At 36.4% G+C, this 15,165-nt stretch overlaps 2 long non-coding RNA genes across 6 annotated transcripts in view; both read right to left on the bottom strand.

Moving 5' to 3' along the window:
- Window positions 1-206: 206 nt before the first annotated feature.
- LOC130542862 (uncharacterized) lies at window positions 207-8,255 on the bottom strand. Its single transcript, XR_008957714.1, has 3 exons — window positions 7,670-8,255; window positions 3,873-3,982; window positions 207-1,978 (listed from the first exon to the last, which is right to left on the bottom strand). It is a non-coding gene; the product is annotated as an uncharacterized LOC130542862 (long non-coding RNA).
- Window positions 8,256-9,241: 986 nt separating this feature from the next.
- Window positions 9,242-15,165, bottom strand: part of LOC123000837 (uncharacterized) — a 218,612-nt gene continuing 212,688 nt past the window's right edge. For all 5 annotated transcript variants that reach the window (XR_008957711.1, XR_008957710.1, XR_008957712.1 and 2 more), the window contains one exon: window positions 9,242-14,580. This is a non-coding gene — a long non-coding RNA (uncharacterized LOC123000837). The remainder of the gene's footprint in view (window positions 14,581-15,165) is intronic.

Here is a 15,165-nt window from a genome sequence, read left to right as displayed (position 1 = left end):
TATTCATAGAAAAGAAACATAGAGCTTCACGGAAATAATTTCTGTTAATAAAATATTTTACTATGCATGGGCATTATAAAAATTGGAAATATTCTCTCAAAGGAAAATCTTATCTTTGTTATGACATAAAAATAATATATAATACTACATTCAACAACTATTTTAGGTGTATTTATAGAAAAACAATTTTTACTGTTATATCTTTATATTCTTCACTTATGACACCATAGCCTTCAATTGATATTTAGTAATGACAATGATCATACCAACAATATAAACCAAATAACCCATATTACTTTGGTCACACTTATTTCTCTGTCAGGATCTTACTATTACCTAAGAAAAATAGTAATTACTAATCATTAAGTACTTAATATGACCTATACTCTATGCAATGTCAATCCTTTGCCATCTCAATGAATAGTTTCAACATATTGTGCTCTTGAGGTAACCATTGTTGAGGTAAGCGTTCAGTTAAAAGGAGTATAACTAGTAAGTGGTAGAGCTGGTTTTTCACTAAAGTTTTTTTAAGATTGTGCTCTTAATCACTATCCTGAAATCAGTAAATTCGAAAGATACCTAACCAATCTATCCATCTGTTTAAAAAGAAGTCAGTACTTCCACTTCCAATTTAAGACGAAGGCTGGAAATGTGTTTGCTTTTTATCCACCCCTCCAATTACTCTTGAAAGATTCTGAAGTACGAAATAAATAATTTCATACCAGAGAAAAGAATGAGAGGAGCATTAAAGAATAAAAGAGATTTCAACAAACTTTTCAAAGATGAAGTTTATATGTGAGCAGATTGACAGATGAAACAGAGGGGAAAAACTACAGGCTAGAATATGCCATAAAAATACTGCTGAGTAGGTGTGAAAACATTCACTTGAAAGTAACCTGCGAAGGATTTGGGCTCAAAGTCAACTGATATAACAAAGAACCAAAGTAAGAAATAAAACTGAAAACAGGAATATTCATTAAAAATAGTACATAAAATAAATTTACCAGTCATTTCTCTTCCAGCACCTCTGTACAGACAGCCAGATTTTCCCCCACTACTCTAGAACTGAAATAATCTGTTCAGAGAAAGACAAAGTAGAACTCTAAAGTAAACCTCAAAGCCAGAAGACCAGTGATTAAGTTTCTGTTTTTTTTAATCCAGACATTCTAATTTGAATCCTAACACGGCCACTTACTAGCTTTGTAATTTTGAGAATATTGCTCATTTTGTCAGTGGCCAAATTTCTTATCTATAAAATGGGTATAATAAGAATATCTCAAGGCTGCTACAAGAATTCAATGAATATATCCATATGATGATAAAATATAGATAGACAAAGGCACAGAGACAGAGATGTAGTCCTAAAAATAGTTTCCGGCACAAATTAAACACTTTTTCCATCTTTCCTAGATCATTCCCACTGGCTTACAAACACTGGCTTATAAATTCTCTAGTTCTAATGAAACAAATGAAAACAAAAACCTTTCACAACCACATATCCCTCTCTAACTACAAGCCCATTTTCCAGTCCGCTTTAAAGCAAAACTCCACAAAATTGACAATACAGCAGCGGTACACATTCCAAGACCCGCAGTGGATGCCTGAAACCGCAGATAATACGGAACCCGCCATATACTGTTTTTTTCCTACTCATACATACGTGTGACAGAGTTATTTTATAAATTAAGCACAGTAAGAGATGAACAACAACCCAAAATAAAATAGAACAATTATAACAATATGCTATAAGACAAGTTATCCAAATGTGGTCTCTCTCAAAATATCTTATGGTGCTGTACTCACCCTTCTCCTGATGATGTGAGACAATAAAATGCCTACCTGAGGAGATGACGCAAGGAGAAGGGCGTAGGCACTGTGACGTACAGTTAGGCGACTACGCACCTTCTGATGGCTAGTCCGGCTAGTCCAAAGGAGGAGCGTCGCTTTCAACAAGGCCTTTGACTTCCGGTTACTGAAGCTGTGGAAAGCGAAACCGGCGCTGAGGATCACACAGTCCCTCCCTTACATCTATTCCCTCTCCACCTCATTCCAATCTAATTTTTGCCCCAACCTCTACATTTATACTTTCAGAATAATGCCTGAAAAATACCGTGAAATAAGAATGACTTTTCATAATAATCAATAGATCCTTTATTAAGTTGGTAAAACAAAAAAGTATACAGATGTGATCCTATTATCTAGTTAAGGAGATCACTAACAGAACAACAATTTAAAAAGATTTCCTCCAGCGCTTTCTTCGGCAGCACACATACTAAAAACTGGAACGATACAGAGATCAGTAAGATTCTCCCTCCCCCACACCCGCTCTCCCTTTCATAAATAAATAAATAAATAAATAAATTTTACAAATAAAAATAGAATGAAAAGATTTCCTCTGAGCCATGGATCAGGGTTAAGACAGAAGAGTTTAGTGATTTTTACTTTTCATCACAAACACTTCTGATGTACTCAGTTGGTTACCATGTATACATACGATTAGAGAAAGTAGTTTAATAAATTTATAACAGCATAAGTCATTCACTTTCTGCTATTTGTTAGCTACAGAAGCTTCTATTTCCACACGGGAACCTATGAGCTACCTTTCAAAAAACAGTCGCTGGTCTTTTTCATTTCTAAAAAGTATAGACTTCAATTATAATTGGATACTTTCATTCAGGAAAACACTATTCTGAATATTTGGGGATCTAATTTTTGCATAAAGGCCCTGAACAAAACAACCACCTCCACATTCTAAGCTTATGCTATTCCCAGTGACAGCTTATAATCAGTACATTTTAAAAATCATGATACTAATTATACAAAAAACACACGAGAACTCTGCAATAATAATAACCAACATTAGCCAATGGATGCCATGTGGCAGGACCTGGATCAGAAAAATGGCCTGAATGGGTTATTGCACCGGCTGTCATGCTGCAGGTGAAGCCGAGCAAGCGAGAGCCCCACACTATCTTGGTCAGCTGAGGTACAAGAAAGGATTGCTTAACTTACTTTACATATATGACCCAGGAACAGAGAGGTCCTGTAGCCCTCGTACATGGGTACACACACACACACACACACACCCTCCTACAAATTTTTTATCTGAAATGATCTCCCGTCTTCAAGTTGAAACATAATCTAAAAGGATCCAACACAGGATCTATGTTAAAAACTACTAGTACATAGAAGGCAAGAAACAAGAATAAAAAAGCAAATGAAGAAAAGTTGCTATGGAAAAGCTGAAAAATTGAGACAAAGGATTTTCCCATTCCAAAAAAAAAAAAAATGTATCTTTGTTTAAAAAGATCTCAAAGCAGAAGACGACCAAAGAATAACAAAAAAGATAATAAATGAGCTGAAAGGGAGAGTTGAGCCTGTACGCTAAAGTTAGAATTGATCGTATCTAGATTTTTTTTCCTACTTCCATCCTTAACACAGAGGACTCTGGGCAAGGCTCCTGCTCCATGGAACAGATTCCATAAAATGGCTTTCATTCACTCATTTTACTTGCTGTAAAATATATAAGAAATAAAACCATAGTTCTCATTTTGTAATCATATCACAAAAAGGTTGAGCCAGCAATTTACACAAACCTGTATTTTTCTTGTCTGCAAAACTGCTTATGAGAACATTTTTACCTCGTCTAGACAGCCTTAGACCGTATGATGACCAGCACTGGGCTATTTTAACCTTGACTTTAATTTGGGAGGCAGGAATCCATGAGGAGTGAGATTAGTTTCCAGGGCCCATTCCAACCAATTATGTCACTTTTGAGTTTTGTAAAAATAGCGTAGTGTGCGCTCTTAGAGCAAGTGGGACAAAAAACAGAAACTAGAGTTAACTCACAATGTAACATTCCTTTTACTTACTGGTTTCCTTTGCTTGTCAGCTGGAGTGCTTACTTTGAGAAGAGTGAGCCCCCAAATCATCCTGGACACCAACAGAAAAAGCCTCAGACCCTGCTTCTGGACTTTGTGGTCTAGAAAAGGGAAGGCAGTAAACATTCACCCATTCACTTTCAGACAGCTGCCGCAGAGCGTCCCTCCCACACACAGTGCTGAGCATGGATCTGCAATACTTTGAGATTTAAGTGTCTGGTGTACAGGATTTCTAAATCCTATGGGACACTGAAAATGGACTGCAGCAATTTCTTTCTACATTCTCTGGGGAAAAGGTGCTAAAACCAAAACATGAATATTGAAAAGATATCTTAAGTGTAAACACACTAACCTAAATATATGTAAAGGAAAAGACTCCTAGATAAAACACCCATTTTAACTTTGGAGAAATTAACTTCTCTCCGTAGTAGTATCTCCTCAAAATCCTAGAAAACATTCACATGGAAATGTCATTTCCCAATAGGTTTTTGATGAAATAGGGGTGGCCCTCACCCAGAATTTCCTTACTGTCATGATGCCCCATCATCACCAGTCCCTATCCTCCTTTGGTCAGCAAACAATGGGAAAAGAGAATGGTAAAATTAAGCACAAAGTATAGAAAATTGTTCAGATATTTCATAATAGCAAAAAAAGATATAAACCAAAATAAATGAGTTCCACTAGACATAGTACACGTACAGATTAATACCAGTAAAAATACTATGCTTTTTTTCTCCTACATTCTTTCTTATTTATGTTAAACAGTGAAGTGATAATCACAGCAAATTTTAATGATGATGTATAAAGAAAAATATTTTCAAAATGCAATAAAGACAGTGATGTCTTAAGAAAGTTTAAGTTTTATAGCATAAGGATGGATATAATAGGTATTTGTCTAACGTAATATATTGTAATATGTACATCAGGGGTAGATTATCTAGATTTTGCTCTGGATTTATTCCATGAACATCCACAACAGACCAGATTGAATGCCTGTGCAATTTAGGTACAAGAAAAATATAGATTAGAAATAACAATTGACATAAGATAATTAAAATATGAGCATTTCATTATATTTTTGTACTGTGTTTCTAATTATATAAACTAAAACAAAAAACAAACAAAAAAAACCCCACTTAGTTCTATCTAAAAAAGCACAGGCAATTGATAGTCCCTTGGGGAAAGTGGAATATTACACAGATTACCATTCCTTAAACTCAACAACTATTTATTTAGTTGTGGTTTTGAAAACTAGGATAAGAATCCATTTACTCATGTTCCTTCTGGGAAAAAACATCTGATAACTACAGACAAGAAATGTTAATTTTCATGCTCTAAGCATAAACCAGTGCAAAGACATAGGTCTTATTTGGTTTTTTAGTGCCATTTAAATGTGTCTTTCCATCTGAAATTTCTGCTTAAAATTTATATAACAATGTTGAATGATAAAGTAGTAAGGAATAATTTCTATTTCATGATCTAAGAAATAATGTCCCTAAAATGAAATTTTCAAAGTTTAGTACCTGGAAACTTTGGGCGTAGTGTTTTTTGGGAAAAAATAAAAACAAAAACTGATTGGTAGTTAAAGGTTTAAAAGACTCTATTTACCCAACTGTTTTTACTTAGTATTTCATGAAATATCTGCCTAATACCATTTAACATAGCAACTTAATGATAGAAATCACATAAATTATTTATTTTTCCTTTCCAAGTGTGGGAATACTGGGGGTTCTATATCTGATAATACTGTGTTCCATGTTTCAATATTAAACAGATATACACCAATGTAACCTTTAGGCCATAACATGAAGTGAACCAAATTTACATTTCTCTTTCCAGGTTTTTAAATGTATCTTCCCCCTTTTCTTTTGGAAAATTCATTTCAGGAAAAGCTATGAGTACCTGTATGAAATCATTATGTTACTTTTTCCAGAGAAATGCCCATTTTTTGTTATCACCACTTGAGGAATAAAAATTAACTGAACTTGAGTAATAAGAGGTATCATGGTGGAGTGCAAAGAGCATAGCCCAACATAGGAGTAAGACAATGTATGTTTGCACCCCTTCCTTAACTATGGAAATTAAAGTAAGATATTTAATTCCTCAGAACCATGATTTCCTAGTATATATCTAGAACATGATACCATTCTTTTAGGGTCACAGGCAAGATTAACTCAGAAAGCAAGCACTTAGCACAGAGCCTAGCATCTGGGGGTGGGGGGTGGGGGCAGCTGCCTAGCTATTTATTAATGTATATGTGTGCACATATGTAATAAGAAATGGAAGGATTCTCTCTACCTTTCTTCCTTTCCTACTCTCTTCCTCCCTCTCCCTCTCTCCCTTTCTTCTTTTCTACAACAGGTGAAGCTATCTGATCCATAAAGTAAAAGGTATCGTGGGGAAGTGTCTCCTTTTTCCCTTCAACTATAGGAGAGCTGTGGTTTTAAAAGCCATGGCCTCTTGAACTAGCTCCCTTTATCCTCCAGGAAGGTTAACATCTGGTCTTTTTCAATGCATCACCTACTTCTACTGGGGTGGGGGAGCAAGCGGGGAGAGAGGAAGAAAAATTGAGCTTTGGCTAGGATGGGATCAAGAGGGGGATGTTAAAAGGATACCAGGATACAGAACCCTGGAATGAATGCCATTCCTAAAAGGAACTGCAGAGTATAATGGGTGATTGGAAAGATTCTGGAGGGAGGAAGACTTCTTTAAGGGACACTATTCAATACCTAGGACCCATAATGGTTCCAGGGAACTGATGCAGCTAATCATTTCATGAATCGTTTAAGTGAGAACACTTGGTAGCCACATAGAGCTATTTCTGCCAACTCAGTTCATGAATAGGGATATCTCCCTGTCTTTATGCAGAAGCCTCTTCTGTCATCTGCCCATTAACCATAATGATGAATATGAGACTTCCCATTCTGTATCATTCAGCTACTCAGTGCGGACATCTCCCAGCAACACTTGAGAATTTAAAATATCAACAGAGATCACAACACTCCCAAAATTCAGAAGAGAAACTCCTGAATCTACATTTTAGGATAGGATTGGGCATAGCAGGACACTCTCGAGTCCGAGAACACCCATTTTTAATACATACTTTAGAATAGCTAACATCTATTTAGCTCTATGTGCCATGCACTGAGCTAGTTAATTACATGCACTGGTTTTTCCACAGTAACTCTCTGTGGGGTAGGCACTACACTCTTTTCCACTTTACAGATGTCAAAACAAAGGCCAAAGATATTTAGTAAACTGCAAGCGCTTCTCATGTGTCAGCAGATGACAGAGCCTAAACTCTATTCCAGGTGTGGCTGACCCCAATTCCCATGCATTTAACCACTATAAATGGATTAAAAGAGACTATTACTTGAAAAGCCAAGAGTGGAAAAGGGACTGAGGTGGGAAATGGAGAAGTGGAGAAGTGGTGCTTCCTTATCCTGAACTCAAGCCAGTTAGGTAGTTGCTAACTAAGAAGGGAATTCTCTTATAATGAAAGTGTATGGTACAGATGAATGTAGCTCTCCTATTAAAAAAGCACTGGGCACATACACCTCAGGCAGTACCGGTGTGAGTGTATTTCCCAAATGCATTCTTTTCATTTAGTTGCTTGATAGGCAGTTCCTGCTTTAGCTTTTGTGTTCTCCAAACCACAGACAGACATATGTTATCTCCATGAGGTTTTCATGCAGTGCCTCTTCATAGATTTGAGACAAGAAAATAATCCTCCACCCCAAAACACACACACACACACACACACACACACACACACACACACACTCTACCTTGGGGAATGGAAAGGATACAGAGCACACCAACTCTGAAGAATCTATCTTCCACTGCCTAGCTTCTTCAACTCGAATCCCTTCATTGTTATCGATGGATAAGAGACCAAGTTTCCAGCACCAGTTTCTGGCCATCTCCTTTGTAAGTCATATGTCAGTAGTCTTTCTTACTTCATTTTATGTGGCAGAACAGGTACAATCTGTCCTCAGAGATCTGGTCAAACCTGAGATCATAATAGTTCTATGTTAACATCAGTTGCTCCCCTCAAAAGAAAAGAAACTTTGAACTCTTTCTTTCAACAATAAATCCATCTTCTTATCTCTAAACTCTTTCATAAACTTCACTTTTTCACTGCTGGTTATACAACAGTAGATCTGTGATGAGGGTAATGACTTCCATTGTAAAGCTATGCAAATGAATTCCAAGTGTGCTGTCAGATGATGAAAGGAAAAATGATGACAATTTTATTCTACTTGTTCTAGAGTAAACATTGGTAAACTAATTACACGATACACCTCCACTGAATATCTATGAATGGAGCAAGAGTCTCTGATTACTGATTTTGTCTTTATTTCTATTTGATAAATTACATTTAATTATCCTGTAATTAGATAACACCTTTAGCATTAAAAAAAATAAGCCATGTAATAAGGTATAATTTCTGAGAACAGCATAAATTCTAAAGATTGTAAATAAAGAGACCACATGATAACTGTGAATTCATCAGAACAGTTTGGTTTATATATTTTTTAAAAAGACTGCTTTGCATAATACGGAACGTTATTCAAAGTGTCAATTCTAGAATTCTTTATGAAAAAAGCAATTGAGGAAACCAGTCTTACATGCAAATGCATTTTATAAAAGATAAAATTCACCTAGCTACTAAATGAAGCCTTGGAAATTAAAAAAATTACCCACCAAATTCCCCCTAATTGAAGCAACTACTAATTAAATCAAGTACTTAACTAGTTAATCACAATTAAACAGTGAATTTCAAACCCTCTCCTAGTTGACATTTACCAGAAATTATCTACTTTTCTCTCTTCAGTCCCCTCCCAGCACCCACTGCTTTCCTGCATTTCACATCCAAATCAGCAGGGTGAGGTATCTGGAAACCACTTTCAGCAAGGTCCTTTTGTCCAAGGTATGTCTTTCTGATCAAAACAAGAAAATGACAGTGGCTGCTTTCACAACTCACTTCCCTATTCTGTTATGTAAAATGCCAACAAAGAACAGACATGGCTGTTGGCAATAACGGTGACTCCAAATCTGGCGACTACCAGATTAGAGGCAAAGGGGCAGAGGAGAAAAGGGCATCTTGGTAACTTTCATCCGACTACTCATCTACAGTTTTCCTATATGTTATATATTTAGAAAAAACATTTACCCCAAGCCATAGTAACATTTGGGGAACAGTGACAAAACTTTCAGAATACATCAGAAATCATATCTTCTTTAGCAAGTCTTGGCATGAAAGTTCTAACATTGTTCTCTTTGATCACATTGTAGTTATAAATTCCCCCTTTCATGCTACCTGTAAAAACCATCTATACTATATTTTCTCCCTTCAATTTTATTTTTCTAGGTGATCAGAGTTTCTACTGAAAATGATATTTAAAATCCATTTACCACAGCCATCTGGAATACTTGCCTCATTAACTGAAGATTTTGGATCACGGTCTCAATCTCCATTCCAACTCTTATGCTTGTCTTAGATGATTCCAAGTCAGTGTTGATGACCGAAACTACACACCAGTCTTTCATTACCACAGTGTGGTCTCCAAGATCGCCATTTTATCTCATCTAACAACTCCTTTGGGCATATTCTGCACACCGCCGTCTACAAAGCTTCCCCAGCTTTGGAACACTAAATTCAGACATCATCCTCCCTGAGCACATCATCCTATCCCTCCATCTTGTTTACTGAACCACTTCTGCTCCATCTGTTTTCCTACCACAGTGAGACCATTAATCCATAGACCCCTCTACTTTATTCCTATTATAGCACCTTCACTTTTCATAATATTGTTCCTGCATAAAGAAGATGATGTGACATGGCAGTAGTTCCTGTTCACACAAGCCACTGAGGTAAGCATTTCTAGCTTTGAGAGAAGTAGCCAAGGAGAGAGAGAAAATGAGAAGAATAAGGACAAAAAGTAGACTTAACTGTCCTTTTCCCTCAACCAACTGGTGTTGAACTCCTCTATCAACAGGCCACCTGAGAAAGAAGAAATGAAGGCAAGACACACTTAGATGAAGAGAAACATTCATGAAAAGAATTTTGAACTTTGAATTAATGGAATATTTGCTCCCAGAGACTACGTCTTTGTCTTTGAGTTATCTTTAATTGTCAAATTTGTTTTTCTACCCTCAGTGGAAATGGGAGTTCCACCTCAAGATGAATTCAGAACTAAAAAATTCAGATAGACACTTTTGCACTGGAAGTCATTGTATGTAATTCCAATCTACCAATTAGTGTTTGTGGTCCATTAGGTTACTCACTCTTTTGCTAATATTCTGAACATAGGTTCCCTGTTGTCCTTTAGTTATATCTCTCACAATAATCCAGGATGCATCCAGCCAACCATCTACCTACCCTGTGCAAGCTGTGGAGCTAAGGGGAAAATTCATAAACCCAAGGAGATTAAAACTATGAAAAACTAAAATGAGACTTCAATCCTGCCTAGAAATACTGCTAGGTTTCTCTCGTTAACTCTCACCAACTTGCCATTTCTTCCTTCCACTTTCTCTCTCATTATAATACATGAGGTATTGTAGGAGGAGATCATGCAGAGGATGAGACTGCTGTTTGACTCTCAAGCTGGATCCAGGAAATTGGAGGCTCTGTACCTCCTCCCTTGTCCTTAGAATGTATAGTCTACATTCTGCCCACTGTTCTCACACTAGGAGCCACATGTAGGATGTGACATTGAGAGAACAGTGTGATACTGAGACCATCTGGACTGTATACATGACTGAACCCCATTAAGGCCTCCACATAAACCCTTAAGATCCTGGTGGGCAGATGCAGAGATCTACTCATCTTGCAGTTACTCAAGATAAGCCTCCTATGTAAGCTCCCTTGCTTATTAAAACTGCCATCTACCAATCTGGGGTGCCCTGCCTCTTTCTTCGATCTCTCCTTGCCCTCTATGTATAGGGGCCAGTTTTGAATTTCATCCAGGGAATTCCCTGATTTCAAACCTAGCCTCTTCTCTTCATGGGCAATCCTCTTTAAGGAGTTTTCTGTTTTTAATAGTCTTCGTACTTTACTTTTCTTTCTCTCTTATATCTACTCCACCCTAAAAATCTGTCCCATCACACAATTAGTAACTTTCCTGTATTCTGGAATTTCAGAGACTAGGTCTAAGGCAATTGAGAAATGTATCAACTTCTATTTTGCTCTCATGCAGCTGCCATCACATCCAAGGAAACCTGATGAGCACGGAAAGGAGAGGGAGGCCGGGTGTCTGTACATCTTATACAATGACAGCCTCTTGTCTCCTCATCCCTCCACTCTCCATGCCTCCAACTCCTCCTCATTCTCCAACCACCATAAAACCTTCTCTGTGCTGTCAGAAGACCCTCCTTACTTTACTGTTTTCTTCATCATGTTGCAAGTCTTCTCATTTGCATATCTTTATGCAATGGAAGAACAGTCTCCACAGTTGACAAACTTCCAACTGCAGATTTAGAGGGCCAACCTGTAATTTTGGCTAGGCCTTTAACTATCCAAAAATGGGAACATTACCTTAAAATCATGTTAGTTTGTGAATTTTACCTAATCATAGATTAAATACAATTTGTTTAAGTCACACATTTACAACCCTTACACATTCCACCACAGGGATCACCTTTCGTAAGGTCAGCACCAGCAACCATGTATCTAAGGGGAACTTTTATTATTATTACCTTACTTGACTTTAAGAGGTATCTGATATAGTTTATTACCCATCCCTATATACTCATCATTTTACAAGCAAACAAATCCCCTCAATCCCGGGACCACATGACTACACTATCTCCTGATTTTCTCCTCTGTCTTAGACTACTCTTTTAGGGCTCCTTTCTCAGCTCTTCCTCCTCAATTTGATTGTTAATATTTGATTTGCACAAGGCTCCAAACTAAATCTCATTTTCTTTTCATTCTATCTTCTCTTCCTGGATGTTCTCACTCAGTCCACAGGCTTTAATTTTTATCTATGCATTGATCACTCCCAAATGTTTCATCTATAGCCCAAATAATTCTTCTGAGCTCAGATCCACATAGAAACATCTAAAGGTCATGATCAAACTCAACATCAAAATCATTGTCCCTGTATTTCTTCTCCAAAAGACTTCTCCATTATTCTCTATTTTAGTTTATAGCACTAGCCTTTATCTCCCTAGTAAGCCAACAATCTGAGAAGTGCTATTTCATAAAAACATGTGTGTATATGATAACATAAAACAGGTTTTTTTATATGTGTGTTACATTCAGAAAAATGTTTGAAAGTCAAATTTAACATATAAATTGCTTAGAAAAGTGTCTGACATCCAGTAACTACTCTAAAATGTTAATAATTATTACCACTATTGTCTTTAACCCATCATTCTCCTTCACCTGCCTCTCCACAACCAATCTATCTCCAAATCCTCTTGTTTTTATTCTCCAAATATATCTTTATCTATCTACTTCCCTCCAATCCTTTTGTGCTGGTCTATTCTAAGCAAATTTCTCTCTCACCCAGTCTACTCTAACACCTCCTTCCTAACTGTTCTTCAGATATCCACTCTTGCCCTTCTTCAGATTTTTCCCCACTTTGCTTTCAGGGTGAGCTCTTCATGAGGCCAACCTGACCAAATCAACGCCACTCGCTCCTCCTTCAAAATATTCATTATTAATGTGGTCTACATAGCTTCAAGCTATATACATACAGATTCACTCATATCACTCTCCCACTCTGCCTATATATTCCAGCTTCACTGTCCCTTCTCTCAAGTTTCCTGAACACACCAAACTCCTTTCCAAATCTGGGTGAGCCTCCATAACTTCTGTTTTCTCTGCCCAGAACACAACTGCACACTGCCTCCCATTTCCTACTTTTTGTTGGCTACCTTCCACTTATTTTTTTGGTCCAAGTTTACAGTTTAAATTTATAGTCTCCAGAAGCTTTATCTGATACCTTTCCATCAGTAATTTCAAACTATAAATCATGGTCCATACTGTGTTCTGAAATCAATTCAGTATATCTATAACCATTGTATTTTTTAAAAGTGGTGGAATGTTGTCAGGGCATGAACTGGGATGGGATGGGATGGGACATATAAGGTATTCCATGTAGTTAATGAAAAACACTATTTTATAAATTTGTGTATGTGTGTGTTGGTGATGTAAGTTATGTTTTTTTACAGTGAGTCACATTCAAACAGAAGTTTGAAAGCACAAATTTATAAACCACTGTTCTAACATTAATATGTTTTCATAACAACAACATTTGTGTTTCAGTAAATTTAGTTTCATTTAGTAAAATGAACACACTCAGGCTGTTATGTGTGTATCTGCAGTGTAAGCATTTGTTTTAAGTAAGATTTAGGCAATAAAGTAAGCTAAGACTTAACCCCCATTAAATAATGTGTCCAAATATATTACATAAATAAATATAAATAATGTGTCAAAACCTCCGTTAAATAATAGATCTCCTAAAGTTGAGCCTACATCAACAAGGGTTTCTTTTCTCAGCATCTATCAGGAAGCTATAAAATGAGAAACGTAATGATGGATCTTTTGCTACAGGTGCTGCTACCCTGTTAATTTCAGGTTCAGCAACCGCTATAAACATGGGCCTAGCAGGCAGACATAACTGTGTTCTAATGCCTTCTCTCCTGGGTACCAGTTTCAAAAGTTTTGCAGGAAAAAAGTCTCCAGAAAAAAGGTCTCCTTACACAGCTCCTTGAGGTTTCTTGTTTTTCCTCATTTAACTGTTGGAAATGACATTCCCTGCCTTACTGGGTTATAAATGTTAAATGGTATAATTTAGAATAGTTTCTAGAATAGTTTCTATCAAGTGGCTGACATTTGATGAATGTTGTCCCGTTCTTCTTCTCTATTCCTTTTCCTTCTCCAATCCATAGATGCAGTTCTTTTTCTATGTACAATAAGCATCCTGAGACTCCTGGCTTGGTCTCCTGAGAAAGGCTTTTCTAACATATATGATCATATTTCATACTTGTTTTCTAATGTAATTATAATTGAGTTATTTTCAGGTACACTGCAAGCCAAACTAATGTTTTCATGAAGTGTTTCTTAATTTTTTTCATCTTATTCATCTCTTCTTCTATTGTCCTATTCATAGCTGAACAGGCCACCTGTTTGGACCAGTCTCTCTCAGTAATTCACATTCAAATGTTCCAAGTTACTTTCAAACATTCCAAGTCAAGTTTGGAAATCTTCTGTATAAATGGGATTGTATGCTATCTGATATAGCTATGCTGTCAGTTTTTAGAGGATTATGTCCATAGGTTTAAGGAAAATAAAGTAGGTCTCTAAAGAAAGATCCTATTATAGCTATGCCAAAATATGCTTTATGAAAGAATTGAAATGGATATCATGATTTGATTGACCTAACAAAAATTTACTATTTTACTCCACTTTAATCCAAGACTACGGAGTCTATAACATTTCTTAGAATGTCCATAAAATTCTATATAGGTGATCTATTAAAGAAATGGGATGGGAAGAAGCAGTTAGGGATTTAACAACTCATTGGAAGTTGTAGGACAAGTAGCATTTCCAATACTAATAAAAGTCTTATTATTAAAATGTAGATAATTGTGGTTAGCAAGTTAGGGGAGGTGAGATGTTACAGTTTGATTCTCTCCTGTACATCTGAAGCCACTGATTTCACATGTCCCCCGATGTGGAAGAGAGCTAGAAGAAATGAACAAAGGTGAGTTAGCCCCACTAACTACCAAAATATCCCCAGAAATTCATATTAAAGAATCAAGCATCTACACTAATTCTTTAAAGATTTTTTTCTTGCCTTTTAAGTGAAACTCTTTCATCCAGACATGCCTGTTTCTGGATGTCAAAAAGAAAAGGAAAATTGAGCGTAATGGTTTTAAGAGACGTAACTTTGAAAGCAGCATCACCTTTTGAGCAATCTAGTCCTCAATTTATAACAACCCTGATTTCTAAATGTGCTTATTTCATAACATGTTGAAACATTTCTAAAACCTGGTAACAATATTTATCTGAGTAGATTCTTTATTTCAGAAAGTAATAGGCAGACAGTTTGCTCTTGAACAAGGTCACATGTTTTAAAAGCTGCTGCATAGAGAATACATAATAAGCATAATCATGATTTTCTTTATGCTAGACATTCATAAATAACTTGATGCTTCATAATTTAAAGTATTTTTATTTTATTATTATTTTTTGTTATTGATCACCAGCAAATTAATGTGGCGTCTGAAATCCCTTATACATGAAGAATATAAAGATATATTCTTTGGA

The sequence above is a fragment of the Ursus arctos genome, unplaced genomic scaffold, assembly GCF_023065955.2.
Source record: "Ursus arctos isolate Adak ecotype North America unplaced genomic scaffold, UrsArc2.0 scaffold_6, whole genome shotgun sequence".
NCBI lineage: Eukaryota > Metazoa > Chordata > Mammalia > Carnivora > Ursidae > Ursus > Ursus arctos.
Note: the sequence above shows the minus strand (reverse complement) of the source record. Positions and strands in the feature narration are given on the sequence as shown.